The sequence below is a fragment of the Onychostruthus taczanowskii genome, unplaced genomic scaffold (assembly GCF_017590055.1).
Source record: "Onychostruthus taczanowskii isolate IOZ18803 unplaced genomic scaffold, ASM1759005v1 scaffold13, whole genome shotgun sequence".
In the NCBI taxonomy this organism is placed as follows: domain Eukaryota; kingdom Metazoa; phylum Chordata; class Aves; order Passeriformes; family Passeridae; genus Onychostruthus; species Onychostruthus taczanowskii.
In genome coordinates, this window is record NW_024498462.1 from 9,872,637 (window position 1) to 9,889,541 (window position 16,905).

The 16,905-nt window shown below is 57.7% G+C and overlaps 1 protein-coding gene across 2 annotated transcripts in view; it reads left to right on the forward strand.

Annotated features, from left to right (window-relative positions):
* The window catches only part of STARD8 (StAR related lipid transfer domain containing 8), a 45,170-nt gene that overhangs the window by 2,421 nt on the left and 25,844 nt on the right, over positions 1–16,905 (forward strand). Inside the window, exon 1 of one of the 2 annotated variants that reach the window (XM_041396412.1) lies at positions 9,266–9,375. The exons of the other annotated variant lie outside the window; for it this stretch is intronic. The gene's annotated coding sequence lies outside the window, so the exon portion shown is untranslated. Of the gene's footprint in view, positions 1–9,265; positions 9,376–16,905 lie in introns of those variants that run through there. 2 annotated transcript variants of the gene reach the window in all.

Consider the following 16,905-nt stretch of genomic DNA (forward strand, 5'->3'; position numbering starts at 1 on the left):
GCTGTTAAACAAGGGCAGGTGAGCAGGGATCATGGGAAGAGGAATGTTCCCTTGCTGGGTTCTTCTGCCAGCAGTGTGATTTTCCCCCAAAACTGTTATTTTCAAGATAATATATTTGCAAAGGGACCTTGGTTCCTTTTCAAGTCCTCCTGTCGTTGTGGTGAGCAGCTTTGTGCTCAGCAGATAATCCCATTGGAGCTCCAGAGCCTTGGCCCTGCAGTGCCATGGGCAGGAAGGGCACCCCTGGCTCGGAGCCCCTCAGCTTTGTGTGCCTGGAGTGTCTCAGCCATGACTGTGGGGCAAGAGGGGCTGGCAGTGCAGCTGCAGGCTGATCCGTGGGGATTGTGCACGGCTGCTGCCCTGATCAGACCTCTGCCAAGGGGGGGGCACAGGCTGGGGATGGGGCTGCCCTGCCATGAGGGGTTTGTGGGTGCTGGGGAGGCTGGTGGGGGTCTCTGGGAGGAGAAGAGGAGGAGGAGGGTGTGTGTGCCAGCAGGATGAGGAACCAGGGATGGGGATGGGCTGTGGCAGTGGGGCAGAGGTCCTGCCTTTCATCATCCCACTGTTGGTGCCTTGGGGGTCTTTGTGCAGTGACACCCCCGGAGTCAAACCTGTCCCATCCTACACAGGGTGTCCCATGGCCACGGCTCTGGTGGCCCTGGAAGTGGAGGGACCTGGAGCTGGGGTGGCTCTGCTCTTTGGGCACAGGGCTCAGGACGTACCCTGTGGATGGTGGCTCTGGTGTCAGAGGTGGGGGCAGTGGGGCTGCCCACACTGCTGGCTGGAGCCCTGGCACCATGGAAAGGGAAACCCACTGTGCAGGGAGCCCATGGGCCTGGGGATCTCCAGGCAGTTCCCTGCCTGAAGAGTGGTGCACTGAGGGCCTCTTGTTTTCATGCACATGAGGGTGAAGTGAGCTCTGAGTCTGGCCTGTGAGAGCCCAGAGCACAGGAGAGCTCTGGGTAACAAAAGGTGCTTTGTGAGAGAGCCCCAGAGGTATCTTGGGTGGTCTCTGGCCCTTGCACGGGAGAGATTAAGAACATAAAAGTCAAGAGTTAAAGAGCCCTGTGGAAGGGAAGGGGCAGGGAAGGCTCCTGTGGATCACACTGTGACTGGGATTTTGGGGCAAAGAATGTTTTTAGGTTTTTTTCCCCCTTGGTTAAAACTGCCTGTAGAATCCAGGTCCCTCCTGATGAAGGCTCAATGACACTCACATGACCCCGGCTGACACCTGCCTGTCACATGTCCCTGTCCCAGCTCTGGCTGATGCAGGGATGCTGGGTGGCCATGGGCTCTGGGGGCAGGAGGAGCAGGAGCCTCGTGTCCTGAGCAGGAGCCTCGTGTCCCGAGCAGCGGCACAGTTTCTCACTGTGAGATTTGTCACCTGTGACTTGATGTGATGATGGGGCCATAGCAGCTCCTGGTGTCACTGTGACCTGCAGCAGCACAGTGCCTGGGCCAGGCTGGAATTCTCCCTTTCCCATGGATTACACCGGACAGGAGCAAGCCTGCACAGGGGTTGTGCCCACCACTGGGAAGGGGCCAGGGCAAGTGCCTGCTGTCCTCTTCACTCAATGTCCCCAGAAGATGCTCAGACAAAGGGGGCATGCAGGCTGTGGGTTTGGGGGCACCATTCCATTCCCTTATGATGATTTTCAGTCTCCTTGGATGGGTGGCATGAGGACCTCATCTCCTGACACGGTGGCACGAGGTGGGTGCAGATGGTTCTGCTTTATCCCAGCAGCTCTTGGCAAAGTGTCTCCTTCCATCAATTCCCAGAGCTTGCCTCTGATTTTCCCCCTTCAGCACTGCTGCTCTCCCAGCACACCTGGCAAACTCCCTGAGCTGCTTTCTAGGCATGGACAGACGCACTCCCAGCCCCCTGTTTGGAGCTGTGGTTGTGCTGCCCTCCCTGAATATTGGCTGGATGAAGACATTAAAATACTTGGGTATGCCATGGCAGCTCCTGCAGCAGTGATGGTGGAAAACAACTTGGATTTCAGCTGCCTTCTTGGAAATGATGTTTCAGCTGTGGAGCACATGGGGACTCCTGTGTCCCTACTCTCCCTCCTGCTGCCCTGCCCCACATCAAAGCCCTCCCTGGGCCACCCTGCAGTCCCCGTAGCTGCATGGGACACAAAGCCCCTGCACAGCCCCAGACTGAACCACTGGAACAATCCCAGCTGGGTCAGGTTTCCATGGATTTCCTAACCCTCTGTTTCCTCTCCAGCATTCACTTCCCATGTATTGTTCTGGACTGAGCAGAAAGGAAAAGCTTGAAGAAAGGAAAGGCTCGCAGCCTGGCCATGCACCTGAAAACTGCATCCTCAGAATAAATTCCTACCAACAGCCCCTCCAAAATGGATGGGGAGGTGCTCTGCCCATGTCATGGAGTAGTGGCTCCTCTTGCTGCTCAAGGACAGGGACAGAGCTGGTGGCTCCTCTCAGCACAGCCAGACAGTGGTGACACTGCAGCATTTCAGGGTGGGCTCCTTGGGCTGGATGTGGTGAACTAACAGGGAAAAGCAGCACAAGGGACTCAGCTGAACTTTTGCCCCTGCATGAAATAATAAGGTTGTATTTACTCAGCATCTGGATCACCAAAAATAACCTGCTAAATTTAGCTGTTGTTGATGTGTTGTCACAGCTGAGCTGTTCTCTCCTCACACAAAAATCTCCTGCACTGACTTGGTGGGTCTGTGGCCTGAGCACGAGGCCCCTGTTCCTCACCTGACCTGAGCCCATGACTGTGGTTCCCTGGGTCTGGGGGGAGAAGCAGAGACTGGGATCTGGTTTTATCATTGTCTGAATGTGTTGGAAGGGAGAGGGGCCAGGGGCTGGCAGGCCCTGGGGTAGGCACCAGTGCTGCTGCCCTTGGCACTGGGGCCATGCTCTGGCTGTGGCATCAGAGCCAGGGAGATCAGAGGGGACCCATGGAGTGAGTGGGATGCTGGACGTGGCCACAGGGACCCATTCTGGGCACTTCTGGAACTCGTTGAGAAACTGCTCTTACATGGTGGAAAAGGCAGTCATGGGGCTGGGCGTGGGTCAGAGCGTTGGGAAGCAGAAAAGCTGAACCGAATGTGATTATTTGTGGTTTTGGTGGGACATGTGATGAGGGGATTCTGTGCTGCTCCTTCCTCTTCCTCTTCCCTGCCCTCCCGGGTTCAGGCTTGGCTGGTGAATCACCAGTTCTCATTCTTGTGTCCCTGTGCCTGTAAAATTTGTGTAGCTCTGACCCCCTGATGACTGCTGCAGTGACAGAGACCCCTCCCCCAGCTCAGCTCCTTCCTTCTGGGCTTTAATTCCAGGGCTGGAAGTTTTCCCATTTCCTGTAGCTAACAAAATACAGATTCCCCCCTCTGGACAGCAGGATCCGCTCACAGGTTGGGGGATTTTCTTTGAAGGCCAGAAAGGAAGAGCCTGGGTTAGAGAGAAGGTTTTCCTGTGTTGGTGAGCTTCAGAACACGTGGGAAGTGCAGAGAACAAGCTGGGAAAAGGCCCCTTCAGCCACCTCGTGCCCGGAGTGTCGCCAAGTTTTTCCCATGGCAGCAAGGAGTGATTGAGACCGACTGGAAAGTAACTGCAGGCAGGAAAGTACAGTTCTATCTGCATCCTCGGGTGGTTTGCATGAGACTGAAGGGATCAAGAGGGAAGTTCTGAGTGCGGTCATTTCCCTGAAATTATCGTGAGAAAATACACTGAAAACTGGTGGAAAGGTTTGTCTGGGCAATGGTTTTCTTTGGTCAGAACTTTGACATGCAAACTGCCTTAACATGCACAGGAAGGTAATCCTGTGCCTGAAGTAGCCCCTCAGTCCTTCTGGGCAAAGCTGGTGCAAAGGGAGCAGCCATGGGGCTGTGGGAGCCTCCTGGGGCTGTGGGAGCCTCCTGGGGCTGTGTGATGCTCACGGGAGTTTGTTTTCAAGAGAGGTCAGATGGGGAAAAAACAGTGTGAGGTGTTGGCAGGCCAGTCTGATCACGTTAATTCCTTCCCTTCATAATGAAGAGCCCCTGAGCCCTGCCCGGCGCGTCCGCAGGGCTTTGAACATCCGCCCGCCCCCGGGAGCGGAGGCGGCAGCGAGCGCGCCCAGGCGCGGGGTGGCAGCGGAGCGGGGGTGACTCAGTTTTGGGAGGGTGCAGGTGGAACACGTGGCTCAGCATCACCTTCACCTCGGCCCCTGGTGATGCCCGAGCCTGGGGGAAGGGGCTGAGCGGGCTCCCAGCTGACGCGTCCCGGGGATGCTGCGGGACCCGGCGCGGGGAGCGTCCACGGGGCGAGCGGCGTCCGAGGCTTCGCCGGGGCTGCGGGGAACGGGCGGAAGGGGAGCGGGCGTTCCCCGGGATTAGCCCCGGTCCCGTGCCGGCATCCCCGCCGGGGAGGAGCCGCAGTTCTCCCGTGCCGCCGGAGCAGCGATGAATCGCCGGGACGCGGCCGGGGTCGCGGCTCCGCGCCGGAGCTCCGGGCGCTCCCTGGGGCTGCGGCTCCGCCGCGCCGCGGCCGCGGCTCCGTGCGGGGGGAGACGGCGCGGGCGGGCAGGTGAGTGCGGGCCCGGGGCTGCGGGGGCGAGCCCGGGGCTGCGGGGGCTGCGAGCAGCCCGGTGCGGGCGGCGCCGGGAGCGGGGCCGTCGCGGCGGGGCGAGGGCTGGCGCAGGGTGGGCTCCGTGCGGGTCAGTGCTGTGGGTACAAAGGGCACAGCGGACAGGGGATGCGGCTGAAGGGCGCGGGCTCTGCTTTCCGTCCAAATCCGAGCGATTTTGGTGGTGTTCCGGGTCGTGCCCGGCTGTCTGTCGTGTCTGAGTGATGCCGGTCACAAAGCCGAGGCGGGGACTGTTCTGAGCCGACTGGTAAAGCAAATCATCCGCCCGAGGGTCGGTCAGGTGAAAAGAACTTCCACTTTTCATCAAAGAAAGAGCTTTGTTTTGTATTTGATAAGGTTTTAATGATGCTTGTATCAGTCATCTTGTCAAGGCTGTGAAAATGCTTAAGGAGTTTTTGTTCATTTGGAACTCCAGTGCTAAAACTGGTTTGATGTGGCTTGTAAAGATGCCTGTGATAACAGGGTGTGGGTAATGATCTTGAAAGCCATTTATTTTGGGTTGTGTGAAGGAGGAACTGCTGCTGCCTGGTTTCTCCATCGGCTGTGATGCTTAGTGAACAATTCCACCTCACACTTGGAGACTCATTCTTTCTGCTGATAAATGATCCCTTCAGGAATGGCCCAAAACACACTGGGTGGACAGGGGCTATTCCTCAGGGATGAGAAGATAAGCTTAATTTGTTGTAGGCAAGGGGGAAGTGGAGTTCTCTGAAGATCTCCCACTGCCAGACCCCGTGCCAGTGACATTGCCTGGCTCAGAGCTGGCACATGTAGCCAGGGGCTGTTTGCCCCATTTGTCAAGGGGACAAGAGATGGTTGTTCTGCTCACCATCCACATGAGAGCAGGGAGCACAGATCCTCTCTGGGGTCTCCTGGAGGGTCTGTAGTTGCTCCCAGGAGCCAGCCCTGCCAGGAGGATTTTCACAAGATTGCTCAGCATCCTGTCTCTTTTCACATCTGCTGGTAACCCCATGCATGCTTCCAAGGATGGACCAGAATGGAAAAGCACATTCTTTGACTTGCAAAGCGCTGCCCTTATCTTTGGGACCACAGCCCACTTGGCTTGCCGTGTGTCCCCCAAGCAGCACCGAGCCCCTCGTGCCCCTGCCTGCTGCAGCTAGGCCCACTGTGGGCTGGGGAGCAGGGTGCTCACCCTGCCCTTGGTGGGGCTGTCTGGAGGCAGGAGCAGCAGCAGTAATCCCCCCACCCCCGATGTGGGGAGAGGAGGCTCTGACTCGGGTGGGTGAGGCAGGAACAGTTGGATAATCAACTGGTTGCTCATCACTTGCCAGCATTTTGCCTTCCAGGAGCTGGGGGCTTTCTGCTCTGCTTCAGCAGTGGCCACATAATCCGGATTCCTCGGATAAATTCCTGCTGTTTCTCCTAGATCTGTGGCTGCTGTTTTAATTGCCCGGAGCTCCAAGCCAGACACAGGACCCTTGTTGCACAAACCCAGCTCCATGAATGATGCTGTTGTGTGTGTCTCTGAGCTTCTCTTTTCCTCCCTCTCGCCCTCCTCCTTTGGAAGCCGGGGAATTCGGCACTGGTGAGATCCCGCCTGCTGTGTTCGTGCAGCTGGCAGCACGGCTCCAGCTGCCATTTCGGGTGTGCCAGTCGACCTCTTTCCCCTGATTTTCCTCTCATGAAGGACATTGAATCCATCCTCCTCCTCTTAGCTGGAGCTGGTTTGCTCCTTCCTGCTGGTGTGAGGCCAGCGCTGAATCATCCATGTGGTCCTGCGAGCTCCAGGTGGATGGGCATAGGTGGTTTCTGGGCTCTCTGTGCTGCAGATTCACTGTTTTCAGGGGTGTTAGGGATTCCCTGTGGGCCTGAGGCTCCTTGTGGGATTTGCTGGGTACCCTGTGGTTGGAGGGGCTGCAGTGGCAGCACCTGTGTGATGCTTTTAGGCCTGGGGATTGGGAAAAGCCAACAAGTGTTCTGCACTAGGGCGGCTGGACAGAGATAAATGGGGCATCCCAAGGTGGACAAGGGTGCCAGTACAGGCTGGGCCAGCTCTGCCAGGGGGTGGCACCCTTCCTGAGAAAATAACAGGAGTTTCTCCTGTTCTCCATCCACAGCAGTGGAAAAACAGGAGCCATGGATAATGCATTAGCAAAGCAGGAGTCCCCTGGCAGCCTCGTGTGACACACAGACCCCATCACCCATGGGTGCCTTTCTGGGCTCTGTATTTATATGCCTGAAAGAAAACTGTAACCATTTTTTCTCCCAGTTTATTCGGGTTGTTGGAAAAGAGCAGCAGTGAAAAGGTCGTGGTGTGCTGGAGCAGGCTGTGTCCGGGGGGGTGCGTGGGTTCCCCTTCTGCGGGGAGTTCCCGCACATTTGGAGCAAATGTGTTTTTCCCGTGGATTCTGAGTCGGTTTTTGTTCCTTTCCGCCGTTCCCTTGCTGTGACTCTTGCGAGGGTTTCACGAGCCGGGGCAGCACAGGGATCGGTGTCCCGCGGGGGTCGCGCTTTGGGACCCCCGGGCCCCGCGTGGGAGCGGCCGCCCCGCGCTGCCCCGCCGCCGCTTTCCAGCTCAGCGTCTCGGCGAGATTTCCTGCTCTCTGCCTCCACACCCTCCCTTGTTCCTGCTTCACGCAAGGAACGAGCGGAAAAATGCCTGAAACCGCTGTGCCCGGAGCTTTTCCAGTGGCTGTCACCGTGCTGGGACCACCCGGGTGAAACAGCTCGGCTGTCCCCGGGGTGCTGGCTTTGAGGGTCTGCCCTCCAAGGCTCTGCACCCGTCCTGTTTCCAGAGGCTCTTGCTCGCCCTCTGTCCCTTTTTGTCCCCTCCCCACGAGCCGGGGAGCCGGACTGTGTCAGGGCTGGGATTTGTGGGGGTCGAGGCTCGGCTGGGTCCCCTCACCCGCATCCCCCTGACCCCTCCTCTGCCCGCGGGTGCTCACAGCCTGAATGACCTTCCAGTGATCTTCCCAATTCAACAGCTTCTCCTTCGCTGGGGCTGACCCCGGGGGGCACCGGCTGCCTGCTGTCACCCCCTGCCACCCCCTGCCCGCCCCTCGGGTCCAGCTGGCGAGGGGCTCTCACGCACAAAGCTGCGGGAGGAGTTTGTAGCCAACAAGAGCTGCATTGAGCAGCCTGTGCTGGAGTCCCTTCTCTCCGTGGGGACAGCCAGGGCAGGGGGGGCTGCGGCGGGGCAGAGGTTGGTGGGAGGAGGGTCAGGAGCTTGGGAAGGAAGGAAGGAGATGTGCCTCTCAGGCTATGAAAACAATGGGGAAAAATCCTGTTTTTTAACTTGATTCTCCCGTGTTGGGAGCCTGGGCATCTCTCCAAACAGTGATTTCCAGAGGAAAGGTGGTTTATGGCATCCCTGCAATGTACCTGGTCTCTCTCCTGCTTTTCTGGTCATCCCACCCCAGATCATTGCCTGCTTCCATCTCACCCTCTGTCTCCTCTGCCTCTCCCTCCTTGCTTGGGCTGGTGCTTCCTGACCTCCATCCCTCTCACCTCTCATTGCTCACAAGAATTTCATCCTTCAAGTCCATTTTAAGCACCGTTTTTCCCTCTTGCAAATCACCTGTGGCTGTGCCCCTCTGGTGTGACAGGAGTGTGTGGTCCAGAGCCAGGTTGTGAGGTGTGTGTGCCATGAAGAAGGTCCTCCTCACTCTGTGCTGTTGGAATAGTGACTACAGAGCAGTGCAAGGGGATTTTTAGGGACACGAGTCCCTATGAGCAGCCCCGCTGCTCCTCTCAATCCTTGCTGTGGCTTCCACCCCAGCTGTTCCATCTGCTGGCTCTGACCGACAGGGAGAGCTGGGGGCAGCCAGGTGTGTCCAGAAATTGTCCTGGGGCTTCTCTTTGTGGGGAGAACAGCCTGAGGGATCCCTGTGTGTGCTCAGCCCTGTGGGGAGGTGGCAGCTGTTGGTGTCCCCATCCTGCAGCCCCAGGCCAGGCCCTGCAGTTGCTGCTACCGGTCTGGGAGTGGAGGGAGAGGGATGGATGAGCTGGGGGGGCACGGGGGCCTGGGGCACTGCAGGACATGGACGGGGCTTGGGATTCCACTGGGTTTCACGTGTGGCACAGAATCACAGAATGGTTTGGGTGGGAAGAGACCTTAAAGTTAATCTAATTCCCTTCTCTGCCATGGAGCGAAACCTTTCACTGTCCCAGGTTGCTCCAAGTCCCATCCAGCCTGGCCTTGGACACTTCCAGGGATGCAGCAGCCACAGCTTCTCTGGGCACCCTGTGCCAGGGCCTCCCTACCCTCACAGGGAAGAATTTCACCCCACCTAACCCTTCTCTTTCTCAGTGAGAAGCCATTCCCCCTAGTTCTGTCCCTCCATCCCTTGTCCCAAGCTCTCCTGGAGCCCCTTTAGGCACTGGAAGGGTCTCTAAGCTCTCCCTGGAGCCTCCTCCAGGTGAGACCCCCAGCTCTCCCAGCCTGGCTCCCTGGCAGAGGGGGTCCAGGAGCATCTCCATGTCCCTCCTCTGTCGCGGCAGTCCCTTCCCGGGCAGCGGCCGATGCGGCAGCGGGGAGCCCCAGCGCAGGGCCGGGGGCGGCGGGCGGTGCTGGGGATGGGGAGGCGGATCCCGGGGACGGAGAGGCGGATCTCGGGGATGGGGGGCGGTCCCCAGGCGGTCCCCGCGGCACAGCCCCGCACCTGCCGCGGCCGCGCTCACACGACAACAGCCGGAGCCCCGGCTGGCACTGCCGAGCCCGCCCGCTGCCCGCGGCGGCCCGGCCACCGGGTGCCCCCTGCGCCCTCCATCTCCTCCGGAGCCCTCTCTCCTCCCCCTCCCTGGGCAGGGCACAAGGTAAATTGTGGGGATAATAAAGGGGAACCTGCGGCTGCGTGCGGGGGTGAGTGCCGAGGAGGAGGAGGTGGGTTTTGGGGGAGCGCACCCAGCAATCTGCTGTCTTTGGCTGGGCTGTGCTCCAAGTGTTGCACACGCGTGGCAGAATCCCTTCCTGAAATCACTTACAGCCCTTACAGCTCACTTACAGAGAGATACAGTGGCCTCAAGTTGTGCCAGGAGAGGTTTAGTTGGATATTAGGAACAATTTTTTCTCTGAAAGGGCTGTCCAGCCGTGGCACAGGCTGCCCGAGGCAGTGGTGGAGTCACTGTCCCTGGCGGAATTTAACAGCTGTGTAGCTGTGGCACTTGGGGACGTGGGTTCGTGGTGGCCTTGGCAGTGCTGGGGGAACACTTGGGCTCGGTGGTCACAGCGGCTTTTCTAACCCGAATGAGAGTCTGTGATCCCCCTGTGGCTCCAGAGAACGCTGCTCAGCCCCGCTGCCTCCGGCAGCACCAGGATGCCTCCACGTGGGATGTGCGCTCTGGCACCCGTGTCCCTGTCGGGACGGACTCGGTGCCTGGAGGAGGTGGCTGTCGCTGCAGGCGGGAAGGATGCGGAGGAGCTGGGAGCTGGTATGCAGCTCCTGACAGCCTCGTGCAGTAACCAGATCCCCCTGTGTCCTCCCGGGCTGTGTGTGGGGCGAGAACCCGCGGCTGCGTTTGGTTGGGGTTCGGCCCGGTGAGCCCCGGCTCGGCCGCGCTGACCCGCACGGGGCTGGCAGGGCTCAGCAGGCTCAGGGGGCAGGTGAGCTTTGGGCCACCTGCTCTTCCCCAGGGCTCCTCCTCACCTCCTCCACCTGGGATTACTGCAGGTAGCCTGGTGGCTGGGAAAACACGGGTTTGCCTTCTGTCAGGGGACTCCAGATCAGGCCCTCACTGCAGCAGGCTGGGCTCTGAGTCCTGGCTTTCAGTGCCATGGGCACGTTTGCAGCAGGTCGGCTCCTTTGGAGCCCTTTGTCGTTGGTTAGGGAGGGGTGGGTGTGCTGTTCATGTGTCATTTGTCACATTGTGACCCAGCAGTGCTCTGGGGAAGCGTGCTGCCAAGGTGAGAGGCTGCTTCCTCAGGGGCTCTTTGATGTGCAGAGCTCAAACACCAGCTCTTTGTGTGTTTGGATTTGTGGTTTGTGTTCTGAAATGCTCTGTGTGCCGAGGGCAGGACAGCCTCTTCTACTTAAAGACCTTTGTACAGTCCCTGGGTGTTGGAGTGCATATCGTGAATTTTTGGCAGAAATCCACACTCTTTTCCACTTGCATACGTGAACTGTTATCAATGGCTGTGCCTTTTTCTGTTTGCATTCTCACCAAAGCCCAGCTGAGGAGGTGGCTGTGCAGCTGCCCCTTGCATGCTTGTGCCAACAGGAGCAGGGGCCACAGATCAGCTCACATCCCATCAGTCTCCCTCCATTCTTGCAGGGGGAAAATCAGCTCCCACCCTTATCCTGAAAGCTTGTCAGTATTTTCTGTGTGTGGCAAAACACTAAGTTCCAGCACGGAGCAGGTATCAAAGCTCCTTCTGAGTGTTCCTGCCATGTGCTCGCACTTCCTCTAAGAAATCCTTTTCTGATAAAAGACTGACTGCATAAATCCAGCCGTGCTTCCATTGAGAATTCCTTGTCTGCATGGCCTCCAATGCCCAAACCCCAGTGTGTGTTCACAGGACAGGCTGCCAGCGGTTCCGTTTCGTAAGAGAACAAAATGTGGTTGTGCCCAAGGGCACGTCAGTACTTCCCTTTGGTTTTGTACTAATTTCAAAAAGATTTGAAGGTTCTCAAAGTCAGTTGAAGTGAGTGGGGGAACGAAAGGTCGCCCTTTCCCTGAGGGCATGCTGAGGTTGCTGCGTGACTTTGGGCAGAAGGACCAAGCCTGGAAGCTGGCTGGCACTGAAGGGTAAATCACTGCCAGTAGACAGAAGAATGAAGTCTCCTTCCTTCAAGTGATCACCCTGTGAAGAGCCTGAGACAGTTTGTCTGTTTCAGGGCTTTGGGATTTGCCTTTGCCTTCAGCGTCACTTTGGAAGGGCTTTTGCATTTGGTGTCTGTGGGAGTTTAATCCCCAGATTCAGGCAGGGGCTGTGGGGAAGGGAATGCCTTTGGAGTGGTTGCTGTGGCCCTGATACCTGGGGAGCTGGGGCGTCCTGTGGTGTGGTGGGGCTCCTGCCCTGTGCCAGGGGTCAGAGCATCCCCTAACATGGAGGTCTCCTTTCCTCGCCCCAGCCCCATAGCAGAGATGTTGCTCCATCCATCCCTTCTGCCCATTGGATTTGGTGACAAGGCTTACCAGAGCCCAGGGATGAAAGCTGAGCTGGTTTTGTGCATGTAAAAAGCTTTAGAAGTGGCGTGGGGGCTGTAAAGGCTGAGATGCTGTTGCCCTGCCAGTCTTCCCATCCCACGCCATGCCCATGCTGGTCCTGCTGCAGCAGCAATGGTGCTCCAAGGCGAGAGGAGCCACAGGGAGGAACAGCTCCCCAAACCATGTCACAGGTTTACTGAGCACGGGAACGTCTCCCTGGAACTTGGGGTTTCTTATTTCTCAACTTCCCTTCTTGCACATGCTGTTCCCCCCCTGCTGGTTCATGTGACAGAGGTGTTGAGGGGCTTTAGCACTGCAGGAAAGCTGTGCTGGGAAGTGGCTGGAGCCTCCAGGGGCTGGTGGCCAGGGCAGAGGAGCGCTTGTGAGCTTTGAGCAGAGCTCCGGAGGGGACCGGCGGGCGGCACATTCCTGCGAGGCCGGGGGTCTCGGCAGGTTAATGATTGAGCTGCTCTGGCCCTTTGGTTCCTGCCATTTGGAGAGGCACCTCGGCAACACGGGAACCTTTCCAGGCTGCGGGGCTGGGCGTGGGGATTTAAAGAGACAGGATCTGTCCCTACATTGCCAGTAAGAGGACAGTTTTTTGGCGATGGAAGGTGATGGCTTCTGGATTTTTGTTATCTGTTTGCCTTCTGTTTCACTGCGTGTGTTACCTGCATGTCCTGCAGGAGGGTCGTTGTCAGTGTGGAGCTGTGCTGGCCTCACTGCCACATTCCAAGCTTGTCACCCTCTGCCTGATGATGCAGATGTGACCCTGATCCCACAGGATGTGGCTTTTAGTGGGTCCCCATGTGTCCCCTGCCTCTGGGTGCTGTGACACCCATGCATGGCCATGTCCCCAGCCTGCTGCTGTCCCCTGCAGCTGCTGGGTTAATCATTGACAGGTCCCTGTGCCACGTGGGTGCTGGCCTGGCTGTTTGCAGAGCCCTTATCACCACAGGGCACTTGTCACCCGTGCCAGTTACCGGCAGAGTAAACGTTAACAGCTGCTGCTGGGAACAGCTTCAGCAGCTCAGGGGACCTTCCCCAGAGGCTCAGCCATTCTTATCCCACTGCACTGGAGGCACATGGGATCCCAGCAGGGGTGCAGTGTCAGAGCCTGGGGGTCTCCAGGGGACACAGGCTGGTGGGGTGGTCAGGGTAAGCCCTGGGACACCTGGCTTCTGGCGTGGTCCTGGGATGAACATCTGCATTTCCATGGGTGCTGCAGAAAAGGATTGGTCCCGTTGCTTAAGTGAGAGCAGGAGCTGGTGGCTTCTCCCAGGGTGTCCTGGTGCTGGACCTGAGGGGTCCTGTGCACCCCAGCCTGGGTGAGCTGGGGGATTTCCTGTCCTGCCAGATGCAGGGGGAGAGGACAAGAAAGCTGGCATTTAAAGGAAAAAGGAAGAAAAAAGGAAAAGGAGTGAAGAGGATGAGGCTTTGCTGGCAGTGCTGGAGGCTGGGCTGGGGCAGTGGGCCAGGCTGGGGCAGGGGTGGTTCTGAGGCTGCAGGTGGGATTTCAGAGGGGTTTTTGCTCTGTGGGGTTTCAGAGGGTTGGCTGCTGGCAGGTTCCCTCTGCTGCTCCTGCTGAAACTGGAACTGCCCCTGGGCAGGGTTGTCACAAGGCTGCAGGACAGCACCCACAGCAGTGACACAGTGTGCACTTGACCTCGTTTCATCAGTGTCATTGGGCAAGAGCAGGATGTCTGGGCAGCCAGGGCTGGTGTTCCAGCTCTGTTTTTCCAGGCAGAGGGTTGTCCCATGGCCTCTGGACACCTTCCTGAGCAAATCCCAGAAAGGCTGTTGCATGGAGAGAGCCACTGGCATGAGCCTCCTGGACACAGACACACTGGGGGCACACATGGGCTGTGGCTGGGTGATTTCTCCTGCTATGAAATCCAGGGAGCTGTGGTGCTGCTTTCTTGGGAGCAGCAAGGATGTAGGAAGCAGCAGTTCTCCCCCAGCTAAAAATAATGGACATACACAAAGTGCAAAACCAGGGAGAAGGCAGAAATTGCCTCTGTTCTCCAGGCAGGTGATCTCCTGCTGAACCCTGAGCCCTGGCTGCTGCTCTGGACAGACATTTGCTTCCCAGCCAAGTGGCAGCTGACCCCACGCTTCCCTTTCCCACGCCTGGCCTCACACCTCCACACAGCCCTTCCAGCGCCGCTGCTGCGCCGAGAAATTCCAAACTACAGCAGGCATGGAGGCCTTCTGCAGCAGCAGCTGAATTGGATCAACCTCACAGGGCCTCTGGGGCTGAAAGCACCAAGTGCCTGGTTATTAAGGGGATGTTCAGGGGTGCTGGTGACACAGGGAGTGCTTTGGCTGTGCCCTTGGCCTTGCTCCTGCTTCGGTGTCCTCTGCTGTGCAGAGAGAATGGGATCACCCTCTCCGTGCCTGTGACCTGTGGGTGCACGGGAACACTGCCAGATCCTGGCACTGACCTTATTTATTGTTTTATTTATTGTGCTGTCCCGTGGTGCAGGGCTGGGGGGAGCGAGCTCTCTGCTCTCCACACGGGGCTGTTGGCTTTGCTCTGTCCTTGACTGACTGTTGGAGGCAGCTGCTTCTCCACCTCCTGGATTTCCTGCATTTCTTCTCTTTTTGCTTTCTTGTGCCTTGTGTCAGGACGTTGGTGTGAAGGCAGCGTTTGTGCTTCCTAAGCCTCCACGTGTGTTCCTGCTGTGCTGGAGCAGCTGCAGTGCAAGGCTGGGGGGGCTGCAGGGGCCCTGGGTACCCCATCCCTGCCCTCCACAGGAAGCCCAGGAGCCACATTTCCATCTACTGGAGAACCCAGCCCAGCCCCTGAGGGACCCTGGGAGGGGGTGACTGACACACCCCACTCAAGGCCCTTGTTGAAAGGGTCTGGGTGGGGAGGGGGGCACAGGTGCAGCCCCCTGCCCCCCTGGCTGCAGCGCAGGACCTCCAGCAATGCCAGCAGCTGTGCAAGTTCCCATTCTGCCCAGTGGCTCTGGGAATGAAGCCAGAGCTCTTGTGAAGTCAAGAGTGGGTCCCCAGCTATGAGCCCCTTTCAGGGATCCCGTGCTTTCCTTGCCAGACAGAGAGTTTGTGTTTGGATTCTGGGGCTTGTGGCATTTTTTTCAGGATCTGGCGATGCCACAGGTAGGCTCTTCTCACATCACCAATGCAGACTCCAGACACCTTGAGATTCCCTGAGGCACACAGGGGTTGCATTTGCAGCAGGGACTGAAGGAGTTAAAGCTGCTTTGCAATGTGATTAAAAAAAAAAAAAAAAAAAAAAAAAGCCATTTCCTTCTTGTCCAGAGACAGTTTATTTTCTGGGCATTCTTCGGGACGCAGGGAGGTGCCTTTTCTTTAAGGCATTTCCTGTAAGCAAATTTATATTTGGCCTGGGGAGGGTGGGGAGAGGAGGTGGGTGCTGGGGAGGGTCTGCAGCCGAGCAGGGTGACCTCAGCTTTGGCTCCTTGTCCCGAATTGTGGCGATGGCAGCTGCGGCGGTGCTGGCTGTCACAGCAGGGCGAGGAGCGGGGTCCTGCGGGTCCCTCGTGTGCCCCGGCAGTGCTGCTGCCACTGTGCTGAGGCTGAGCTGGCACCCACGGCGTGTCCACGCTGCTTTCAGGCCATCCCTTCCATTATCTTTAAAGATGATGAATATAAGAGCTGCTGAACCCCGTGTCCTGTGCTTAGTGTGGTTGTCTTCCCTCCCCCAGGGTGGCTTTGATTGCCGCTGAAAAGTCCAACAAGCCAAGGTGGAAATGCACCAGATCATCAACATTCGCTGTGCCCCTGGGGTCGGCAGTGCAGATTTAACTCTTTCTCCAAGGATATTTGATCAGACCTTGGTCCTGGGGCAGGAGCTGCAGCCAGACCCCGATGCCCCAGGCTGGGCTCCCCCAGGCTCGAACTGCTCCCCGATATTCCCCGTGCCAAATTTCTTCTCCCCCATTTTGTTTTCTTTTTATTACCGTGATTTCCTAACATCGGAAGAGGCGAGTTATGAAACTGGAGTTATCCAAACACGTCTTGTTTGAAGATAGCGTTTCATCCAGCAGATGCAGCTTCCTGCCCTGTAAATGGTTCCCATTGTTTTGCCTTGGCTCCTGGCCCCGCAGCGCTGGGGTGTCGCTCTGCTCCAGCAGCCGGAGCAGTGGTGGTCCCAGTGGCTGGACTGGGAGCACTGGTGCTCTCTAGGCAGCCTCTGAAAGCACCTGGGAGCTCCCTGGGGCTGCCTCTGGTTAAAGGCAGGGTGCTGGCTCGGTTGGCTGCAAACATCACCTGCAAACTGGGGTTGTTGTGTGCTGGGCCAGGCACAGGGGTAGCACTGATGGATGGTGTCTGCATGGCAGGAGGCAGGGAAGAGGGGGTAAATAAAAGAGGCAGTGCTGGTTGGTGTGGTGAGGACACTTCCCAGCAGAAAAGAAGCAGCACACTTTTTAAATTTTTTTTTCTTTAGTGTTTAAATGCAAAGATGGGGGTCAGAGGTGACCCTCAAGTGCTGCTGAGGCACTGGGAAGAAATTTTTTCCTGTGAGGGTGGTGAGGCCCTCACACAGGTTACCCAGAGAAGCTGTGGCTGCCCTATCCCTGGAAGTGTCCAAGGCCAGGTTGGATGAGGTTTGGAGTAACCTGGTCTGGTGGAAAGTGTCCCTGCACATAGCAGGGGTTGGAACTGGATGAGCTGAAAGGTCCCTTCCAAACTAAACCGTCCTTCAGTCAGTGATTCTGTGATCCCTGTGGTGTTGTGGGATTGAAGCAGTGGTAACAGTCAGAGTTTGCTGGTGAGCTGCAGTTTTGTGCCTCATGTTCCCCCTGGGCACGGGGCTGCCAGCCTGACCTTGGGTGAACGTCCTGCAGCTCCAGCCAGCTCTGGGTACTGCAGGATCCCAGGCACAGCGAGGTGTAGCAGGAGCAGGCTGGGACCTGGTGAGTTTTGGGTGGATGTCCTTCCCCACCGGCAGAGCCTGCTTTGAGAGGAGCTGGGTGTGCCCAAAGCTCTTCCTCTGACCGAGGAAGCCGTGGGGGGATCACGCTGTCCCTGGAGCTCGGGCACGGCTGCTGTGCTGCAGCCACACTGTGAGGGTGCCTCTCTTCTCCTGCTCTCCATGGCCTTCCCACCTGCTCGAGCAGCAGGGATTGTTTTTTAATTAATTTTTTGTTTCTGTGAACACTGTTAGAGGCTGGGGAGCTGCAGCTGTTGGCTCATTAATGAAGTTCTCTG